General features: G+C 33.4%; 1 protein-coding gene and 1 pseudogene across 2 annotated transcripts in view; both read left to right on the plus strand.

The window, feature by feature from the left end:
* Positions 1-21,941, plus strand: part of PCDH11X (protocadherin 11 X-linked) — a 764,552-nt gene that overhangs the window by 510,324 nt on the left and 232,287 nt on the right. The window lies entirely within an intron of this gene.
* LOC136317911 (U2 spliceosomal RNA) lies at positions 15,088-15,195 on the plus strand (annotated as a pseudogene).

Below are 21,941 nucleotides of genomic sequence, written 5' to 3' on the forward strand. Positions count from 1 at the left end.
ATTGAGTCTCGCTCCGTCCCCGTGCGCGGCTTTTGCAAGGTGCTGGGGTGGCTTGAGATTCCGCTTTGGCCCACACAAAGGCCCCTGACTCTGCCCCTCTGTGCGATAACACGGGCGCGCACTGCCGAGGCACTCGGAGGAATTGCTCACTCTTTATCTGCGCGCGCACACCAGGATATGAGGCCCGCCGCGTTTCCCTGAGTGAAACCCTCACCAGCACGGATAATCTCCACCGTTGGAATTAGTTCTCACTCCCTCCCGTGCGTGGCTTTCCCAGGGCGCTGGGGCTGCCCAGAGACTCTGCCCTCGGCCCACAGAAAGGCCTCTGACCCTGCCTCTCCGTGGGGCAACACGGGCACCCACTCTCGGGGCCTAGGAAGAAATTCTCGCCCACTAACTGCGCACCGACCAGGAGACCGGGTAAAATGGCCGCTCCGCTTGTCTTTCTTTGTTTGGGTTTGGCGCGAGTGTTAGCTTGTATTGCCCGGGTTGCCACAGGATCAGATTTTCCTCGGCTTGGATCTCCGTGCCACAGCCTGGTTCGGCCGTTTGTGCCGCGGCAGCCTGGATCTATTCACCCCCTTTGCCCGCCTCAGTTTCTATATTCACAGTTACCAGAGAAAGCTGCCCTGTTTAGGTTAGTGAGGAAGGCGGAGCATTTCTTACTCCCTATTTCCTTCGGGGTTTGGTTATATATTTAGCCAATTTTTCACTCAATCATACCTTTGGGTGTATTGCGAAGCATCTGGAAGCTCCAAGTATAGGCTTTTCTGTTTCTGGTTGAAGATCTTGTTGAGTTTTGGGGGAGATTTATCGGTATCACTTCCTACCCCGCCATTACTCTGACGTCATCTCCCTCTTGGCAGTTTCTAATTGTGTCTTTCAAAGAATTTAATTGTTGAATCTCAAACTCTTCATGTACTATGCACCTAACATTAGTAGTACACATGGTGAGACTACTATTCTAAATATATTTTAATCTTCTTTAAGGTAAATTTCTTCAATACACAGTGCTCTTTTGAACAACTAATATATTGATAATTAATATGTAAATAAAATCAAGCCTGTAAACAGTTCTTTCTCAGAAATAAAAAATCTCTAAGACATACCTTAGATGATTCTGAGTCATGAAATACATTATTAAGAATGATTTATTTTAAATTTTTGCAGAAACTGAGATACTTAAGGGAATAATTATATTTAAATAAAAGCAACTAATGAAATCACTTGAGACTTCTACCTCTGCCACAACTGAGTAACAAGGAGAGAGTTTATCCGCTACCTGAGACAACAACAACAAAAAAATCAAAATTGTATGACACAACAGTTTTCAAGACATTATTCATAAAGTTACAAGAATACTAGAGTCCTAGAGCAATGTTAAAGGAAAATTTATAGCTTAAAATTCTTAGAACAAAAGGTTTTTAACTAAACTTTCACACTAAAAAATTAGAGAAGAGAAAAAGAAACAAAAAAGAAGTAAAAGAAAGAAAATTATAAAAATTAGAAAACAAATCAACAAAATAAAAAACAGAAAACAATGGAAAATATCAATGAAACAAAAAGCTGGTTCTTTGAGAAGATTAATAAAAGCAATAAAACTTTAGCCAAACCAATAATAGAAAAGAGATGAAAAAACTTCCTAATATTAGGATTAAAAGAAATAACATCACTATAATTCTATAAACTTTAAAGTTGCAAAAAGGGTGTATTAATATCGATACCTACATACTTTTCAGCTTTGATGAAATACATAAATTACTTAGAAAAGAAAACTATACCAAAGCTAAGTCAGAATGAAACAAAAACTTGAATACCTCTCTATCAATTAAATACCTTGAATTTATGGCTTAAAAGAATCTCTCTAAAAAGATTACTCCAAGCGTGGATGCCTTCACGAGGGAATTCTACCTTATATTTAAAAACTGAACGTGACTAATTCTATACAAGTTCTGAGAAAAATGAAGAGAAAAACAAACAAATATAAAACCCAACTCATTCTTTGAGGCCATGATTACTCTGATAACAACAGCAGAAACAGATATTAAAAAAGAAGGAAATATACACACAATTATCCTTCATGAACATAGATACAAAAATTCTCACCAACAATTTAGTGAATCAAATCCAACAATATAGTAAAAAGATAATTTTCCATGAACAAGTGAGGCTTATCCCTGAAACACAAGATTGGTTTCTCCCTGGGATTAGGAACAAAGCAAGAATTCTCACCACTTCTCACCATTTTATTCAACATGTGCTCAGAGTATTAACAAATACTAAAGTAAAAAAAGTAAATAACATTGCAATGAAGTAAAACTCTTTTTTCACAGACCACATGATTGTCTATATAAAAAAATCCTATAGAAAGTCCTACAAAAAGAAAATATAACACCTGCTAGAACTAACACATATCTTTCTCAAAATTTTGGAATACAAAATAAATATTTAAATGCCAATTAAATTTCTTTTATTTATTTATTCATTTTTATTAGAGAGAGAGGGGGGAGAGAGAGAGAGAGAGAGAGAACAGGGGGAGGAGCAGGAAGCATCAACTCCTATATGTGCCTTGACCAGACAAGCCCAGGGTTTTGAACTGGCAACCTCAGCATTCCAGATCGACGCTTTATCCACTGTGCCACCACAGGTCAGGCCCCAATTAAATTTCTATATACAAGCAAAGATTAACTAAAATACTAATCATGTGTTGAAATTTCAACATTGTTAGAATGATAGCTTTTCCCAAATGATTTACAATTTCTCTCAAATCCCAATAAAACTTCTGTCAGCTCTATTTTTGGAGACATTAATAAGAGGACTTTAATATTCTAAAGAACAAGAACAGCATAAGCAACTTTAAAAAGGAACAATACTGAAAATTTATAAGACTAACTTCAAGACTTAATAATGCTAAAGTAATCAAGATAGTGTGTATTTAGGGTAAAAAATAGACAAGCTGATCTATGGAATAGAATAGAAAGTTCAGTAATAGACTCACACATACATAAACAACTGATTTTTACCAATGTTACAAAAACAATTCAGTGGAAAAAGTATTGTCTTGCCAATACGTGGTTCTGGAATATTTGGATATCCATATATGAAAAAATGCACTTCAAATTTATGTCACACAATATATCAATATACAAAATTTAACTCAAAATGGGTCATCAACCTAAATGCAAAGCCTAAAACTATGCAACTTCCAGAAGAAAACATGTGAGAAGAACTTTCTGACCTTGGGTTATATAATTTCTTATATGCATCACACACACACACACGCACACACACACACACAATTTATGCCTCATTAAAATGAAGGATTTCAGTTTTTTAAAAAATTTAAGAGTTTCAACTTTTTATTTTATTTTATTTATTTTTTTAATTTTATTTATTCATTTTTAGAGAGGAGAGAGAGACAGAGAGGGAGAGAGAGGAGAGAAAGACAGAGAGAGAGAAGGGGGGAGGAGCTGGAAGCATCAACTCCCATATGTGCCTTGACCAGGCAAGCCCAGGGTTTCGAACCGGCGACCTCAGCATTTCCAGATCGACGCTTTATCCACTGCGCCACCACAGGTCAGGCGAGAGTTTCAACTTTTTAAAAGGTCTTACACAAAAGAATTAAAGACAAGCCATAGAAATATAATTTATTTGCAAATATGTAATAAAGGACTTGTATATACAAAATATTAAAAAGTTTCAAAACTCAGTCATAAAAGAAACAACCTAATTTAACCTGTCCAAAACAATGTGAACAGACAGTTAAAAAAAAGATATATGGTGGCAGACATGCTCATTAAAATATACACACCTCTAGGCACTAGGAAAATGCAAAATAGCATTCAAAATACTTGAAATTAAAAACTCTCATATGAAGCATTTATGAGGATGTGAAACTACTGGAACATTTATATGTTCTGTTGGGGACATAAAATGAAAGAAACATGTTGAAAATATTTTGACAGTTTTTTAAAGAAGTAAACACTTTTTTATATAATATATAATTTATGTATTATATAAACTATTATATGACCCAGTTATTCTACTTTAGTCATTTGTTCAAGAGAAATTAAGCTGTAGTTTCATAAAAAGACTTGTGTAGTCCTGTTCATATAGCGTTATTTATAATAGCCAAAGCTTAGAAACATTCCAGTGTCCATCAATAAAAAAATGGATAAACAAATTATGACAAATGAGTACAATAGACTTCTAGTCCTCAGTAAATTAGTAAGGTGTCATTGATATGTACAGTAAAGTTCATGAACTGCAAATAATTATCCTGAGTGAAATAAACCATCCAAAAGTGTGCATATGATTCATGGGAAACTCTTGAGAATAAAAACTAACCTATTTTGACAGAAAGCCAACTAGTATTTTCCTGAGGGAGGTGAGTTAGGAGACAAATGAAAACTGTTGAGGCTGTGGATATATGTTCACCATCTTGACTGTAGTGTAGGTTTCCTGAGTGTCCACATATGACAGAACTTATGCTGTTGAACTTTAAATGTGTGAGGTTTGTTGTATGTCAATTATATCCAATTAAGCATTTTAATACGTGTTTTTAAAAATGATTCTAGTCTGCTGAATTTTAAAAGATTATTATCATCAACTTCATAATTTGGTATCTTAGGAGGACTTAAATATCTGTCAAGCAATAGTCATCAAATGCCTCTTCAATCTTTATGTCACTCATGGCCTGTTCTTTCCTTTGTCCTCTTTTAAAATTTTCTAGAGTATGCTCAATCGTGTGCTAGCTGCCTAGATGCCTGTGTTAGCGTGATATATCATTCAAGTTGTTCTTTTCCTTCTTAAGCAATCTATGTCATTCTTAAAAACCTGGTTTTAAAACCGACTCCTCTATAAAGCCTTTTCTTATTAATTTTCTGTCGCTCATCCCCAGACATTGATATACAACTTCTCAAACATGTTGAGCTCAGTTTTTCTAAATTAATCTTCTTGGTTACAACATTACATTTATAACTTAAATCAATTATGAATACAGACCTTATTTTTCATTTCTTTTGTGTGTCTCCTTCTTTAGTTCAGTATTCCATGAATAGGTATATAGACAACTGGTATTATCTGACACATCATAATTGCAATGCATGCCTTATCTAAGATTTTACTTATACAGAATTGGAAGTTTACAATTATAAATGTTTTTTTTTTCAAAAATGCCTGTTGCCTGACCAGGAGTTGGTGCAGTGGATAGAGCATCAACCTAGGATGTTGAGGACCCAGGTTCGAAACCCTGAGGTCACCTGCTTGAACGTGGGATCATAGATATGACTCCATGGTCACTGGCTTGAAATCAAAGGTTTTTGGCTTAAAGCCCAACGTCACTGGCTTGAGCAAGGAGTTACTGGTTCAACTGGAGTGACCCACCTCACCCTCAGTCAACACACGTATGAGAAAGCATCAATGAACAACTAAGGTGCCACAACTACATGTTGATGCTTCTCACCTCTCTCCCTTCCTGTTCTTCTGTGCCTCTCTCTGTCTCTTGCTTTTTTTTTTTTTTAAAAAAAAGTCCTGTTAATATAGTTACAGTGAAGAAAATGTCATTAATGTTCAGGTAATGAGACATATAAACAGGAAAAAATTTAAAAATCAAGTAAATACTTTTCTAATAAGTATTTCATTACTTTGACTAAAGCATTTATTTATTGGTATGACAAGGCAGCTTCACTCTTAACAAAAACCTGCAGGTTGTACTATTGTCTTATTTTCTTAAACCCTTGGGGGGTGTGCGTGTGAGTGTGTATGTACAATTATATCTTGAAAGTAAAGGTTACAAATGTTATAAGAAGATCATAAGATGTAAGATCTCTAATATTTTAATGAGGTCTTTTTGTTTTTTGAGGTACCGCTTTCACATTCACTCCTGATTCACATCGTCTGTCAGTGAAGAGAAGTAAATCAGTAAGGGAAATTATCGGCTTTTATTTACAAATTATGTCCTGAGCAGTTCTGGAGTTTTAAATTATAATTTACCTTTATCACGTGCTTTCACAAAATATTATGTCTACTAACGACAACGGATTGGGTTAGCACAACAATGGTTCTCAAACTATAGTTCCTGGACCAGCAGCAGCAGCAACAGTAGCAGCATTAAAAAAAATAATAAAAAATAAAATAAAATAAAATAAAATATTTCATGAAAAGAACTGGTTCTAAATACACATTCTCAGGCTCCACCTTAGACCAACTGAATTAAAAACTTCAGGAGTGGGCTCCAATAATGAATGTTTTAATAGGCGGACAGGCTATTCTAAAGCATCATAAAGTTGAGAATGATTGTGTTAAACCAACTGAGACTTAACAACTTTGGTTTATGTCTAGGCATGCAGAGGGATTTAGCTAATGAGAAATATCCTCATGTTAAATCCTAGGATAAGGAAGAAATATGGAAAGTAGAACATCTATGTAGCCTCTACATGGGAGGCAACAGAGTATTAGTTCTGTGCCCTTTCTCTTGTTTGAAACTGCTAAAGTTTAATGCCCAACTTTACAGGAATTAGTCATAAAATTTTAAGTTATTTAAAAGTTCTGTAATTGAATATCATGTATGCAAAATGAGGATGATGATACTAGCACCTGATGAACAGTACTATGTGAAGATTAAATGGATAATACATTTGCAGAATTTGAATTACAAGAAACTTAAATCCTAAAATTTTGCATAAAAAGCCTTTGTTTTTGCTTTTTTATGGCTTATTTTATACAGCTGGCAATCTGTATATGAGTTATGGATTGATTAAATTATCTGTACTTATTTGAGAAAGCATTTTGCACTGAAGAATTATGTTTTAAAAAACGTTAATTTTTGAAGATTGTTTTGGAAATAATTTTTCACTATTTATAAATTCACTTGAAGTGAATATTTCTGTATAAGGCCACATGCAGCTACATGAGTAAAGATATTGAAAGAATTCACTTTGAGGTCTTTCCTGAAGGACAGTGGACAAAGAAACAGGTTTCACATTCTGAATAGAAGTTGTAGCTATATAGCACAGATCACTTGTGGAGTTTCACATGACAATTTGTCTAATATGGTTTAAATAATTTCTGTTTCATTCACTCTTTTGATATTAATTTAACATTTATAAATTCTGCTTGATTTTTCTATATTGTTTAATTAAGCAAGGTAATATGTATTAACATATTTAGTAACAGAAACCCTACAGTCATTTACCTTCATAAATAACCTGCAAATGATCACTATTGAAAATTGGACTTGGAATCTATTTTAACTTTGTGCTTTTGAGAATCAACTGCATTAGAAAGCTTGTATCTGCATTTCAGGCTCTGCAAATACCATTTGCTTTCAGACTATTTTGTTTTGTTTCTCAGGGTTAGTGTCTTAGTGTCAATCAGTTTCAGTTAAGGAAAAGACTAAATTCACTGTCTGTTCTTGACATGCTATGAACTCCTCCTTTTTTTCAGCTTAAAGATAATAAATTATTTTCTCAACATTAGGTGTGTGTAACCACCTTTATTCTATGTAAAATATTCTTTTCAGAGACCAAGGCATAAAAATAAATACTTCCAATTTCAGATGAGTACCAAAATCCATAATTTCAGACCTCTGGTGAGTCTTGATCCAACATGAGAGATTGCTTTTCTATTTGGTTCACTTGTAAGCAGTGCCTTACGTTTAAATTATACTTGCATCTTTAATCAGGAATCTAAAGCTAATGTGCTCAGGCTTTGATTACTGAAAGTAATCAAACTAAAAGTTGTCTTAAAATAAGCAAAAATCAAGGAGTTTGGAGGAAATCGAAATGTATTCATTTTGAATGGCTTTGCATGCATAGGCATGTTTTCCAATGCATTGTTGGTCTAGAAGCAATGCAATGGTATCAAATCCCCAGAGTGAAAATGAACTCCTTTCTAATCTGCAAGTATCAGATCAATAACACTCCATCTGTTAATGGAGCAGGCCAACACTCTTGAGTTTTCCAAACTGTGTGAAAATCACACTTAAGATGAGTAACAGAAAGCATCTACTGGGAACACTGTGCAGACAATTCCTTTAAATATATTTTTGCTGGTTAGCCTGAAACATTAATTCAATGGAGATCATTTCCAGCTAGTATCTTATGAAGGTTTATCTATCTATGTACAGAGATAGTTAGATAATGAGTGTAGTGGTATGCTTAAATCATTGATCGGGTAGTATCTAATCATAGAATGACTGAGGAAACTATCTTAGTGACTTTGTGGTCATTATATTACAGTTATAAGAAAATTGTAATGTAAATATGTCACAAATATATAATGATAATTATTGGAAAAAATCATTTAATCTTTTCTTATATTATTTCTTACATTCAGGGAAAATTTATTTTCCAGTTCAATCTGTCAAGAACATGTACACACAAAATTATTTGAAAACAAAGCTGCCCTTAAGGTCATGATCAGATTGAATCTTAAGATATTTGCAAGATTTAGTTGCAATGCTTAAGTAGTTAACATTAATTAAAGCAAGTAAAAAGTACTCCATGATTCTGAAAATAAATATTAAAAAGGCTTACTTTCTATGTAAGGAAATATTCCATTTTTTAAATAATGTATTTTGATTTTTACATCATTTTGAACTTTCAATTAGCAAAATATATAACATATAAAACTTTTTCATTTGATTCAACAATGTATCTGTTTTCAAAATAATTTTTAATTTTTCAGTTACATTTGAAATACAATGTTACATTTGTTTCAGGTCTACAACATAGTGATTAGACACTTATATAAATTACTAAGTGATCCCCTGATAACACTAGTACTCATTTCACACTATAGCATGGTTATTAAATTTTTTTTACTATATTCTCTATATTATACTTTACAGCCCCATGATTATTTTGTAACTACCAATTTGTACTTCCTAATCCCTTTTCTTTTTTCACCCATCTCCCCATCCACACTCTCATTCATTTGGGAACCATCAAAATGTTCTTTGTAACTAGGAGTTTGTTGCTGTTTTCTTTATTTTATTTATTTGGAGTCCACATATGAATGAAATAATATGGCTTCTTTTTTTCTGTTTGGCTTATTTTACTCAGCATAATATCTTCTAAGTCTGTATTGTCACAGATGGCAAGATTTAATTCTTTTTTTTTTATGGCTAAGTCATATTTCACAGAATATACGCACCACTTCTTTCTTCCTTCATCTACTGATGGACATTTAAGTTGTGTTCAGGTCATGGATATTGTAAATAATGCTGTAATAAATTTGATGTATATGTTTTTTTGAATTAGTATTTTGGGTTTCTTTTGATAAATAGCCAGAAGTGAAATTACTGAATCCTTCTTTCTTCCTTGTTATAGCTTTTGTTTTTAAAGTCTACTTTGTCTAGTATAAGCATTATTACCCCAATTTTTTTCTTTTTATTTCTATTTTTATAAAATATCATTTTCCCTGTCTTTACTATGGCTGTTTGTGTCTTATTTTTTGTTTGTTTATTGTTTTTTTGTTTTTTGAAACAGGGACAGAGAGAGAGAGAGAGACAGATAGGGACAGACAGACAGGAAGTGAGAGAATTGAGAAACATCAATTCTTTTGCTGTGGTACCTTAGTTGTTCATTGATTGTTTTCTCATATGTGCCTTGACCAGGGGGCTACAGCAGACAGAGTGACCCCTTGCTAAAGCCATCAACCTTGGGCTCAAACTGGTGAGCCTTGCTCAAACCAGATGAGCCCACGCTCAGGCTGGTAACCTCAGGTTTTGAAACTAGGTCCTTCACGTCCTAGTCCAATGCTCTATCCACTGTGCCACTGCCTGGTCAGACTGTGTGTGTCCTTCTAACTGAAGTGAATCTTGTAGACAACATATGTAAGGTTCGTTTTTTTCTTATTCATTCAGCTACCTTATATTTATTGATTGGAGCATTTAATTCATTTATATTTAAAGTAACTGCTGCTAGATGTGTTGTTATTACCATTTAATTATTTGTATTTTATCTTCTTTTCTTCTTGGAGAAGTTTCTTGAATATTTCCTGTAACACTAGTTTGGTGCTTCTGTGCACAGAACGATGCAATTTCTATATTTTGTCTCTTAAGGTAGGGAATTTGCATTTGTGAACTGGTAAGCTTTCACCATGCTCCTTAAGATTTCAATGCCTTGCACTACTTCTGGCATATTAATGAACTCCTCAAGTTCTCTATGAAGAACCTAGCCTTGTGCCTTGCTCGTGGTAGAGAATAAGTAAATTTGTTTGCTTTCCTTTTGGAATGTTATTAGAATTCTTATGTTTTCAGTCATTAGTTTTTCAGAGAAAATATGTATTACATTGCTGACAGTGATATCACTGCAAAAAATCTGCTAATGTCCATAGGTCGTTTACTGTTCAATAACCTTTTATTGAATGTCCTAAGTGCATAAACTGTACTCGGCCATGGAGATACAGAGCTAAATAAGAAGAGCTTCCAGCTGGAGTAAAGTTCATAATCACTTAAGAGAAAAAGACATGAAAATGTAAAGATGTAACAGAATGTAAAAAAATTGTGTAATAGATATTCACTGATATGTGAACCTACCAGTTAACAGTGAAAGAATCAATTAAATCTGAGTATTTAGATTCCTAGAGATTAATTGATATAACCAGTCTTGATTCCAGAAAGATCATTTTAAGGGTTCCATAAGACTCTTAAACAGGGAGTAAATGTATACAATTGTAGATAATTATAGAGTAATCTGAATATGTATATGTATAGCTGCCATTTATAATGTTAGTATGTTTCAAGAACCATTCTAAGGAATGTAGTTATAATTAAGAGCATACAAACCAAAAATCCCTTCAGAATATGAATATATAAATTAAAAAAATATATATATATATATATATGTGTGTGTGTGTGTGTGTGTGTGTGTCCTAAAAAAGTAGGAAAATAGGCTTAAAGAGTACAAAATACTTTCCTACAGTCACATAGCTTGTTAAGTATTTGAGATTCCAATTCAGTTTTTTTTTTCAGAGACAGAGAGAGAGTCAGAGACAGGGATAGACAGGGACAGATACATAGGAACAGAGAGATGAGAAGCATCAATCATTAGTTTTACATTGTGTGTTACAACACCTTAGTTGTTCATTGATTGCTTTCTCATACGTGCCTTGACCATGGGCCTTCAGCAGACCCAGTAACCCCTTGCTTAAGCCAGCAACCTTGGGTCCAAGCTGGTGAGCTTTTGCTCAAACTAGATGAGCCCGCACTCAAGCTGGCGACCTTGGGGTCTCAAACCTGGGTATTCCGCATACCAGTCTGACACTCTATCCACTGCGCCACTGCCTGGTCAGACCCAACTCAGTTTTTTTTATTAGACTGCAAATACATATTCCTTTATATATATATATATATATATATATATATATATATATATATATATATATATATATATATATATATTTCCAAAGTTAGAAGCAAGGAAGCCATCAGACAGACTCCCGCAGGCACCCAACTGCTCTGCCCATCTAGGGCAATGCTCCGTTGCTGCAGGAGCCATTCTAGTGCCTGAGGTGGAGGCCATGGAGCCATCATCAGTGCCCAGGCCAACTTTGCTCCAGTGGAGCCTTGGCTGTGGGAAGGGAAGATAGAGATAAAGAGAAAAGATAGGGGAAAGGGTGGAGAAGCATATGGGCACTTCTCCTGTGTGCCTTGACTGGGAATCGAACCTAGGACTTCCACACACGTGGCTGATGCTCTACCATTGAGCCAACAGGCCAGGGCCATTCTTCTTAGGGAAATTTATAATTTCCACTGTCCCCTACCGAACTCTGACTTTTATCTCTTTATTTCAACACCAATCTTATCTAGATTCCTCAAGTTCAAGCAAAGAGATTGTTTATGGAATTGAAACAGTGTTGTCATTTTACTCTGATAACCTCTGATGGAGAAGCAGTGGTTAACCAGGGACCAATGACTCAGTTCCTGGCATTTTCACAAAATCAAAAAGAAACTAAAACAAAATATAAAAATACATATTAAATATTTGAAGCCAAAGGCTCTGCTAAGTTAGTAAATAGCAGATGAAAGATTCTAAATTTGGTCTATTTGACTTCACCACTTATTTATGAATTTTTTTTAACTCGAAAATCAAAATCACTAAATGATAATGACAAAGTATAGGACACTGATCACAGTCAGCACCATTGGTTTTTTGATAGTCATCAAAATTTTATGCAGAATTGTTCATGTATAATAAAGGATTTATTCTATAAATAAAAGATCTCTAAGCATCTGACATATATGGGGATTAGGGCAAAAATACAATTTAGTGCATGTGGCTATAGCTGGTAGAGCTCATAAGACATCAGAATCACAACTTTTTACCTAGACCTTTAAGAAATGGACCTTATTGTATCTTTTTGGATGATTAAACCCAATCCATACTTGTATAATAACCCTTCGATGAAGTACATAGCTTTAATAATGACAATTTATTATTGATATATTTTAATTTCATAAATTATGAGGAAAGAACTAATTATTTTTTACTTAAATATTTCTAACAATTCATGCTTAACTTTTTGTGAAATTAATGACCAATCTAAGGAAATTTTAAATTAAAAAAATATTCCAAGTGGGCAAAATAAAATATACTTTCCTGTTTGAAGTATATCTACCTGTTAACCTAAAAGTACATATATTTTGGCTCACATTTACATAAGAGTTATCTCAATGATTCCTACCTTGACTCTTTACTACTCATTTCTCAATAAAGCCACCAAAACCATCTTTTAAAAACCAAAGTCAGATCAGATCACATAACTCTTCTTTTCACAAACCACCAATTGCTTTCCATTCCACTCAAAGAAACCTGAAACATTTTATCAGGACCTACAAAACCTTCTACAATTTGCACCCTCTTATTTCCTTTACTTCTATGACATCCTTTTTATGACTCTTTCCTGATCTTACTCAGGTCTCGCTTCACTGACTAGCTTGCTGTTTTTTGAACACACACATTATAATTTTAGGTCTGTTGTTCCCTGTATTTACTATTCCAGAGAACTTTGCCCTCAGATCAGTGCATGGCTATACCCATGATAGTTAGAATAATGAACCTTCCAATATGTTTGAGTTCTAATCACTGGAACCAATAAATAAGTTATTTTTCATGGCAAATGGACTTTGCAGATGTGATTAAGGAAATGGGCCTTCAGATGGGGAGATTATCATGACTAGCTGGGTAAATCTAGATTTATTAAAAGCAAAAAATGTTTTACTGGTGCAGTCAGTAGATGATTCTCTCACAGAGTTTTCAGGAAAAAACAAAGTGCAGTGAAACCTATGTCAGAGTTATAACTAAAAGAACTGTAATGTAACACATGTGTGTTGTTTTAAACCACCATGATTATGGTCATTCTTTTTACAACAGCCATGTGAACTAATAGACGACTCTAAGCTCTTTCGAGTCTATACTCAAAAATGTTGCATTTTTAGCAAAGTCTGTCTTGTGAATTCTGTTTTAAACTTTCATTGCCAAATGATCCTTACATGATTTTTCTTCTTTATTTTCCATAGTGTTTGTCACTGTTCCTTGTATACTTATATCTATATTGATACTGATGTAGACATAATAATATGTATTCATCTTCATTATTTGTCTCCTTCTACTAGATTATTAACTATATCAGACCAAAAATTTTGTCTGTTTTTAAAATGATGTATCTTCATTGCATAAAATAGTTTATGGCATACAGGAAATGTTGAATAAATAATTATTGAATATATATAAATAAAATTTTTATGGATTTTAGTTAATGATTGAGTTAACTATATAAAAAATTTAATAGTTGTTTCAAGAATAGATTGTATATCCCTGGTCAGTTGGCTTATGGGTAGAGCATCAGCTTGGCCTATTAATGTCCCAGGTTCAATTCCTGGTCAGGGTACACAGGAGAAGTGACCATTTGCTTCTCCAACCCTCTCTTTTCTCTCTCTGTCTAAATTTCTCTCTCTCTTTCGCCTACAGCGATGGCTCATTCAGCAAGTTAGCCCTGGGTGCTGAGAATGGTACCCTGGCCTTGTCTCAGGTGCTAAAATAGCTTGGTTGCTGAGTAATAGAGCAACAGACCTACCCAGATGCGCAGGGCAATACCCTGCAGGGGGCCTTGCTGGGTGGATCCTGGTCAGGGCGCATGCAGTAGTCTATCTCTCTGCCTCCCTGGTTCTCACTGAATAATAATAATAAAAAAGTAGATTGTAAAAAAAAAGTAGATTGTATAATAATTTAAACCACACCCTATCTTGCCAACATATATAATGTATGTGCTTACATAATGACTGTCTTAATGTCTACAAACATTTGCTATCTCTTTCCTTACTTCACAAAAAAAATTATACTGTATATAAATATTTGTAGATTTACATTTCTTACTTGAGCATAAATGAAGCAGAATTGCATCTTAGTATGTGTGTAAAAAGTGTGGACTTGTGACCATGTATTCTGTGGTTATGTTTATTTTTGTGCTATTGTACATCAAAATATCTATCCCACCCATACAATCCATTATTCTCTTCTTTGTTATGAAATATTTGTGCACTGATAGACAGTGAATATTGGCATGTTTTTGTATGTAGGTTTTCTATTTCACTGCTGGCAGGTTTAGAACTTATATAGACTACTTTGCAATTCAAAGGGTAAGAAAGAACTTGTGAGTTGATTTCAAACTTCTGAGTAACCTCTATTCAGCACAATGTTTATTTATTGTGATCATAGGCCCATTGTTCTTTAGTGTTAAGTGACAATAATCCCCAATCAGGTATATCTATTTCAAGAACTAAAATTACCTTTACTTCACAAGATTCACTTGCTTTCAACAATCCTTTGAATTGAATTCTACCCCTGCAAAACTCTTCTGTGTTGGTTCACAAACAAATATGTAATTTCAAATTTCTTTGTCTTCACAATAAATTTCCAAGGAACAACTCAGACTAAGTTCAAATAAAGGATGACCTAATTAAACATCATGTAAATTAATGCTATTCACTTTTAATAAAATATTTTATTCACCTAAATCTTTGAAGTGCTCTTAATAGTATGTTTTCCTTCATTTCTTTAGCTATCTTTAAAATTCAAACTAATTGTGTCTTGGCCTTTTGGTTAAGATCATGTGAAGTATCTGTTCTTATCAGTTTAAAATTCAAACTGAGTAATTTTCTAAGATTTATAACAATGCTATGCACAATTTCATCTTAAGTGCTATCAATGTTATTTATAGTGTAATATTAATTGTATAATTTTTACATTTAAATAATGTACACTGGTCTTGGGCCAGATATTTTAACACAGTGATCAAACACTGAATGCTCATTTACTGTAAGTATCATAAGTTACAGTTTTACGAGGTGAAATGCATTTTTCTTCAACTGCCATAATAATTCTGCACTGTGGTTCCCCATTTCATCCAAGTAAATCTGAGTGAAGTGGAGCTACCATGGTTTTGGGTACAGAAGTTCATTCACCCTAATTTACTGACACATCAACTACTGACTTACTGAAAAGATGATACAGCTCTTTAAGATCATCTATCCATGCCTAGACATTGCCTATAAAACATCACATAGATTAAAAGGAAGAGCTGTAGAGTGTTCATATGAAAACTTGTTTTGTTTTCAAATAGCCTGGAAATTGGGGGGAGTAACTCAATCCAACTACCTGACCACACCTTCAATTGGAGAGAAAGTTAATTCCAGTTGCCTGACAATGGACAAAGTAATTTTATTATCATGAAGATTTTCTACATTTTGCAATTAGAAATACAGAATTTGAAGGTTTAGTATGTTATTTTCATATCCATCTATTGACCTTACACCCTAAATTAATTAGGGCTTGTGCCTAGACTTAACCCATTCCAATAAATGTCATGGAATTTCAGAGCAGAAAAGGATATTAAAAAGTAATTATACAGTGACCCAACCCTTTCACTTCACAGATGAGAAAACTGATGCCAAGTGAGTTTTGATTATCCCAATGCAAATGAACTAGAACTGGAACTGGAATGTTCCTCTCTCAATTCACAATCTAAGGCACTTTTTGGTCCATTAAACTTCTTCATTATAAACTATGTCCTGCAAAGCTTATTAGAATAAAGGATTCAGTGTAAGATTTTTTTCATAATTAAAGCAAGAGCTGTTTCTGGCATATATAGTCAAGGAAAAATAATGTTAGAAATGAGCTGAGTTTATGATAAAAGCACTAAAAAATCATCAAACATTAGTAAGGTACTCAGTGGGGATAAAAAAAAGAATTCGGCTTGGTAGTTTTGAAAGCCTCGATAAAAAGGACATCAACCAGAAAAATCATGACAATTGGTTTATGTGGGTACAGGATATCACTGAAGTGCAATCTGAAAGAGAAACAAGATGTTGTGAAAAACATCAAAGACATTGAAATAAATTGTCCTTATTTATGCTAGTCTGTAATTAGAGTTCTAATTAATTAGTAATTTTATTAACTTCACTTTTTAAAATGAACTGTTATTCTTGAAATCTTTGTCTCCTTTGACATATGATAAAATAAAATAATTACATATCAGAAAGAAAAAGGTTATTGATGGATAATCTCTTCTATTAAAAGTAATGCAAAAACAAAACAAACAAAAATCCTCTTACTGTATCTGGAGGTTACAAATAAAAAGATACACTGTCAAGTTTTATTACCATAATGTTTTATTAAACCATGACATTGTAAATGGTTTCCTAATTTGTTAATTGTAATTTAAATTATCATTTTAAATTTCTGAGAATCCTTGCATTTTTGTAAATAGTATATGATCTTATTTATATAGGTATCTTATGTTTTATATCTGGCTCTGTTTTGGTCATGATTAAGCATTATCAGCCTACAGATTTACTTAAGATATGGGGGAGAATATAGATTCATATTGCAATGTTTTTTGACATTTTTAATTGATTACAGCCATCAAAGAAATGAGCTACTTGAACTTAAGACTGTGAAAATACACACTGTTTCACAAAACTCTATTTTATTAGTGTGAATTCAGAAAAAAAAAACACTTTAAATGTTACCTTAAATACACTCAAGTGTTGCTATTTCTAGAGCTCCATATTTCAGCTGGCCAAGCAATTCATATACAGAAGGAAAGAGTAGCTCCTGATGTCTCTTTTCATTAAACTACCAGGATTGTGCTCTCGATAAATGCTTCAACTTTTGTTCCCTAGAGGGAAACCTAGGAGATAATTTGGAGAGCAAGTCAAAAGTTGTAAAATTTTTCTCTTCTTCTCTGATGCACTAAGAATTCATTTACATTATTCACACACTGGCATTTCTTTGCCAGAAAAGAAGCTACAACTTATAGTGCTTTATGAAAACAATCCATTAACAACATTAAAAACTTTCATGTCTCTAAAAATATAGTGTGTAATCACTTAATATTCAATTATTTAAGGAAGAAAAAGCTATGAAATTTATTTCTAATATATTTGATTATATGTCATATAAATTACATTAAATTAACTGTTTATAAGCTTACAGTTATTAAGTCATTCATTCTTCAAAATATTTCCCCTGTAGTTACAACAAAATTTAGATTAAAATCACTTTATAATAAGAAAATTTAATATCCATGTACTTGCTTTCAGTATAGTAAACAGATAAATGCAACAAGAATATATAATAGCATAAGTGAAAGTAGAAAACAAGATTTGAAAGGGTGCCTTTTATAAATGAGGTAATGACATTTGTCTACTGTATTACCATTTTGGTACTATTTCTACAATCACAGAGTAAGAAGATAAAATAGCTTACTATGTGACTTTCAACCTTGATAGAGTAAATATAACTAAAAGTATTAAGAATATGACACAGAAAAAAAAAACAACCAAAAGAATATGATACACGGTACCTGGCCGATTGGTCAGTGATGGAATGTTGGCCCAGTGTGTGAATGTCTCAGGTTTATTTCCCAGTCAGAGCACACAGGACAAGTGCCTATCTGCTTCTCAAACGACCCCCCTCCTCACTTCCCTCTCTCTCTCTCTTCCCCTTTTGCAAGCCTTGGCTTGCTTGGAGCAAGTTGGCCTCAGGAGCTGATGATGTCTCTACGGCTATGCCTTAGGCCCTAAAAACTGTTCCATTGCTAAGCAACAGAGTAATGAATGCCCCATATGGGCAAAGCATCGCCTCCTAATGGGCTTGCCGCATAGATCCTTGTCAGGGTGCGTGTGGGAGTCTGTCTCTGCTTCCTCTCCCTCTTCTCACTGAATAAAAAAATATATATATGACATAGGGTATCTTACTAGGGAATTTCTTTGATCATTAGAGTAAGATCTTGGGTCATGTCATTCCCCTAGTTATCTACTTAGAATTAGTGTCATTTATATAACAATTGCTTTATCCAAAGAAGATCTACAAACCTGCCCACTCTGGATGATTCAGTGGTCATAGTAGAGATTGCCATTGTAAAAGGCAGAAGAAAATGCTTCCCTTTACAAGGAATGTGGCTCTTACGGAATATACACGAAATACCTAGTGCCAAACATTTATGACTCATGGTTGGAACAAAATACAAAAATTTTACTTTGATTCACAGTAGAGAATAGTTAGTTTTTTGATGAATATATCACCAAAAGTATCATCTGTTAGATTTCTCTAAAATTATAAAATGTATGCTTTTAATTAAAATTCCTGGTGTTTCCTTTGCTTCATTCTAAAAATGTAGTTGAATGTGATTACCAAAGTTAAAGATCAGTTACAATATTAAAATAATAAATAAATTAAAAGACATATTGATGTTCTAATATTGTCTTTGCCATTATCTCTTATAATTTAAGATGTAATTCTTTAACTTAGTTACCTAATTTGGAAAAATAACAACAAAGTGTCTTTGTTAACCTGTATTACCTATATTAATAAAAAAATTAATAGAACAAATAAATGAATTTGGCTAAGTGGTAGTATATAAAATTAATATTCAGAAACCAATGGAATTTTTATATACCAATCATGAAATGTCAGAAAGAGAAATTGACGAAACAATGCCATTTAATATTGCAACAAAAAAGGAAAAAAAAATTACCTAGGAATAAATTTTAGAAAGGTGGTAAAAGACTTGTGCTTGGAAAATTACAATACATTGAAAAAAGAAATCACTTAACCAGGTAGTGGCACAGTGGATAGAGCATTAGACTGGGATGCAGAGGATCCACATTTGAAACCCCAAGGTCGCCAGCCTGAACACTGGCTCATCCGGTTTGAGCATGGGCTCACCAGTTTGAGCACGGCACTGCAAGCTTGAGTGTGGGATCATAGACATCACACCATGTTTGCTGGGTTGAGCCCAAAGAACCCTAACTTGAAGCTCAAGGTCTCTGGTTTGAGCCCAATGATGCTGGTTTGAGCAAGGGGTCACTCACTGTGCTGTAGCCCCCCAGTCAAGGCACATATAAGAAAGCAATCAATGAACAGTTAAGGAGCTGCCACGAAGAATTGATGCTTCTCATCTCTCTCCCTTCCTGTCTATCTGTCCCTATCTGTACCTCTCCCTGTCTCACTTCTGTCTCTGTCAAAAAAAAGATGGCCTGACCTGCAGTGGCACAGTAGGTAAAAGCATCAACCTGGAACACTGAGGTTGCTGGTTCGAAACCCAGGGCTTCCCTGGTCAAGACACACATGGGAGTTGATGCTTTCTGCTCCTCTCTCCCTTCTTTCTCGGTCTCTGTCTCTCTCTCCTCTCTCTAAAATGAATAAATAAAATCTAAAAATAAATAAAAATAATTAAAATATTCAAAAAAATAGAAATTTTAAAAAAGATGAAAATAAAATTTTAAAAAATCAAGGAAGATACAAATAAGTGGAAGCATATACAGTGTTCATAGATAGGAAGAATTAACATCATTAAAATGTACATACTACCCAAAGCAATATATATATATATATATATATATATATATATATATATATATTCAATGAAATTCTCTTTAAAACACCAACAGTGTACTTCATAGATCTAGAACAAATACTCCAAAAATTTGTATGGAACCAAAAAAAAAAATCCCTCCAAATATTTCAGCAATGTTGAAAATAAAGAACAAAATGAGAAGTATCACATTTCCTGATATCAAGTTATACTACAAGGCCATTGTACTAAAAACAGCCTGGTACTGGCATAAGAACAGGCATACAGATCAATGGAACTGAACAGAGAACCCAAAAATAAACCTATGCTGTTATGGGCATGTAATATTTAACAAAGAAGTCAAAAGTATACAATAGAGTAAAGACAGTTTATTTAATAAAATGACGTTGAGAAAATTGGACAGGTACATGCAAAAAAATGAAACTTGAACACCGATTTAAATGATTCACAAAAATAAACTAAAAATGAATGAAAGACTTAAATGTACGTCTTGAGACCATAAAAATTATATGTGTTTGTTCTGGTTTGTAGATTTTCATTCTTTTTTCCTGTTTTTAATACTTAAGAGAAATGAGTATGTTAAAAGATCATTTCCAAGGATGTATTTTATTTTTTATTTTTTTAACCTGCGGATAGTTTTGATCACAGGTAGTGAATGCAAGAATAAAGCAAGAAATCTGAAGGGAGAAGGAAGGGAGTTATTTGGTGCAGGTAGAGAAAATATGAAACAAGAATTGGTGATATTTTTATATATGTGGCAAAGGTCAAAAGACCACAGAGGATGTAAAACAGAGTGTAAAAGGAGAAATCTGGGGCAAAGACAATATAAATTCTATTTTTGTTTTTTATGTTGATTTTGAAATGTTTACGACAAGTCAGAAGAGAAATCTGACTAGGCTGAAGGGAAATATTTGGAAATCATTGGTTAGAGGTGATAATTGAAATTGTGGAGTAAAGATTCTAGATACTCTTAATATACATATTTACTCATGTATCCAACAAATAATTTTAAACTGTACACAAAAAATAGCATAAGAAAAATAACATTCATATTATTGAAAATGTAAAGATATTTAAAGTGTATATTCATTTAAAGTAAAAATCTATATTTTTGGTCATTACCGATCCTTTTAGGTCCTAGATTTACATATTTCAAGCTTTTCTGAAAAAAAATTGTTCTAATACTTTTGGTAAGGAATGCATATATTTCTGTTATATACTTCATGTTCTTTGCTTTACTGAACTTTATTTCAACACAAAAATTTGATTTTGGAGGTATTTCTTTGTCTCTCCATAATCACCCAGGGGACTTAAAGAAACTTGCCATTCTTCTTAGCTCTAAAGTTACCAGCAACCCACAGACATAAGAAAATCTTCCATGTATTATACTCACAAATAGAGATAAAAGGGTGATCTTGTGCAAACAAAATAACATTGTATCCCACTTCCATTAGTTATTCTTATTTTTTCTTAGCATCTAGAATCTGAGATCTATTGGTTCTTATATTCATTTATTACAAATTCTGCTCATAAGAGACCTGCTATTAGTCATACAGAAGTTTATATTTCAGATTGTAGAGTCATAATAAAGAAATATTTATGGTTTCATCAATTCTCGCTAACATTCAGTCCTTCAACCTTATAATCTGATTCCTGTGAAAAGCTGTCATTCGAAAGCAGTAGCTAAAGTGTACATTTTACCTGGAAATTTATTGTCACACCTTCTTCAGTGGTTGTGCTGCATGCCTGGAGTAGGAATAAGTATTTTTCATCCCATCTCATTTGTGTTCTTTGTTACTGTCTTTTTGGTAGAAAAAAGTGTGTTCACTTGATTAGTTTTGGAACGAAGAAAGATGAGCATACATTCCTTTATGTGTGATTTATCTCCACCTTTTGACTTGTTTAGAAGGGATTGGTTATTTGTAATCACCACTAATAAAGTCAAATTTGGTATCTTATTATTTAAACTTATTGATTACTGAAAAAGAAAGAGCACTGTGAGAACAAATTGTAATTAAAAGTTTATAGGGTACTACATTAGCTTAAAACATCTAAAC

Source organism: Saccopteryx bilineata, chromosome X (genome assembly GCF_036850765.1).
Source record: "Saccopteryx bilineata isolate mSacBil1 chromosome X, mSacBil1_pri_phased_curated, whole genome shotgun sequence".
NCBI lineage: Eukaryota > Metazoa > Chordata > Mammalia > Chiroptera > Emballonuridae > Saccopteryx > Saccopteryx bilineata.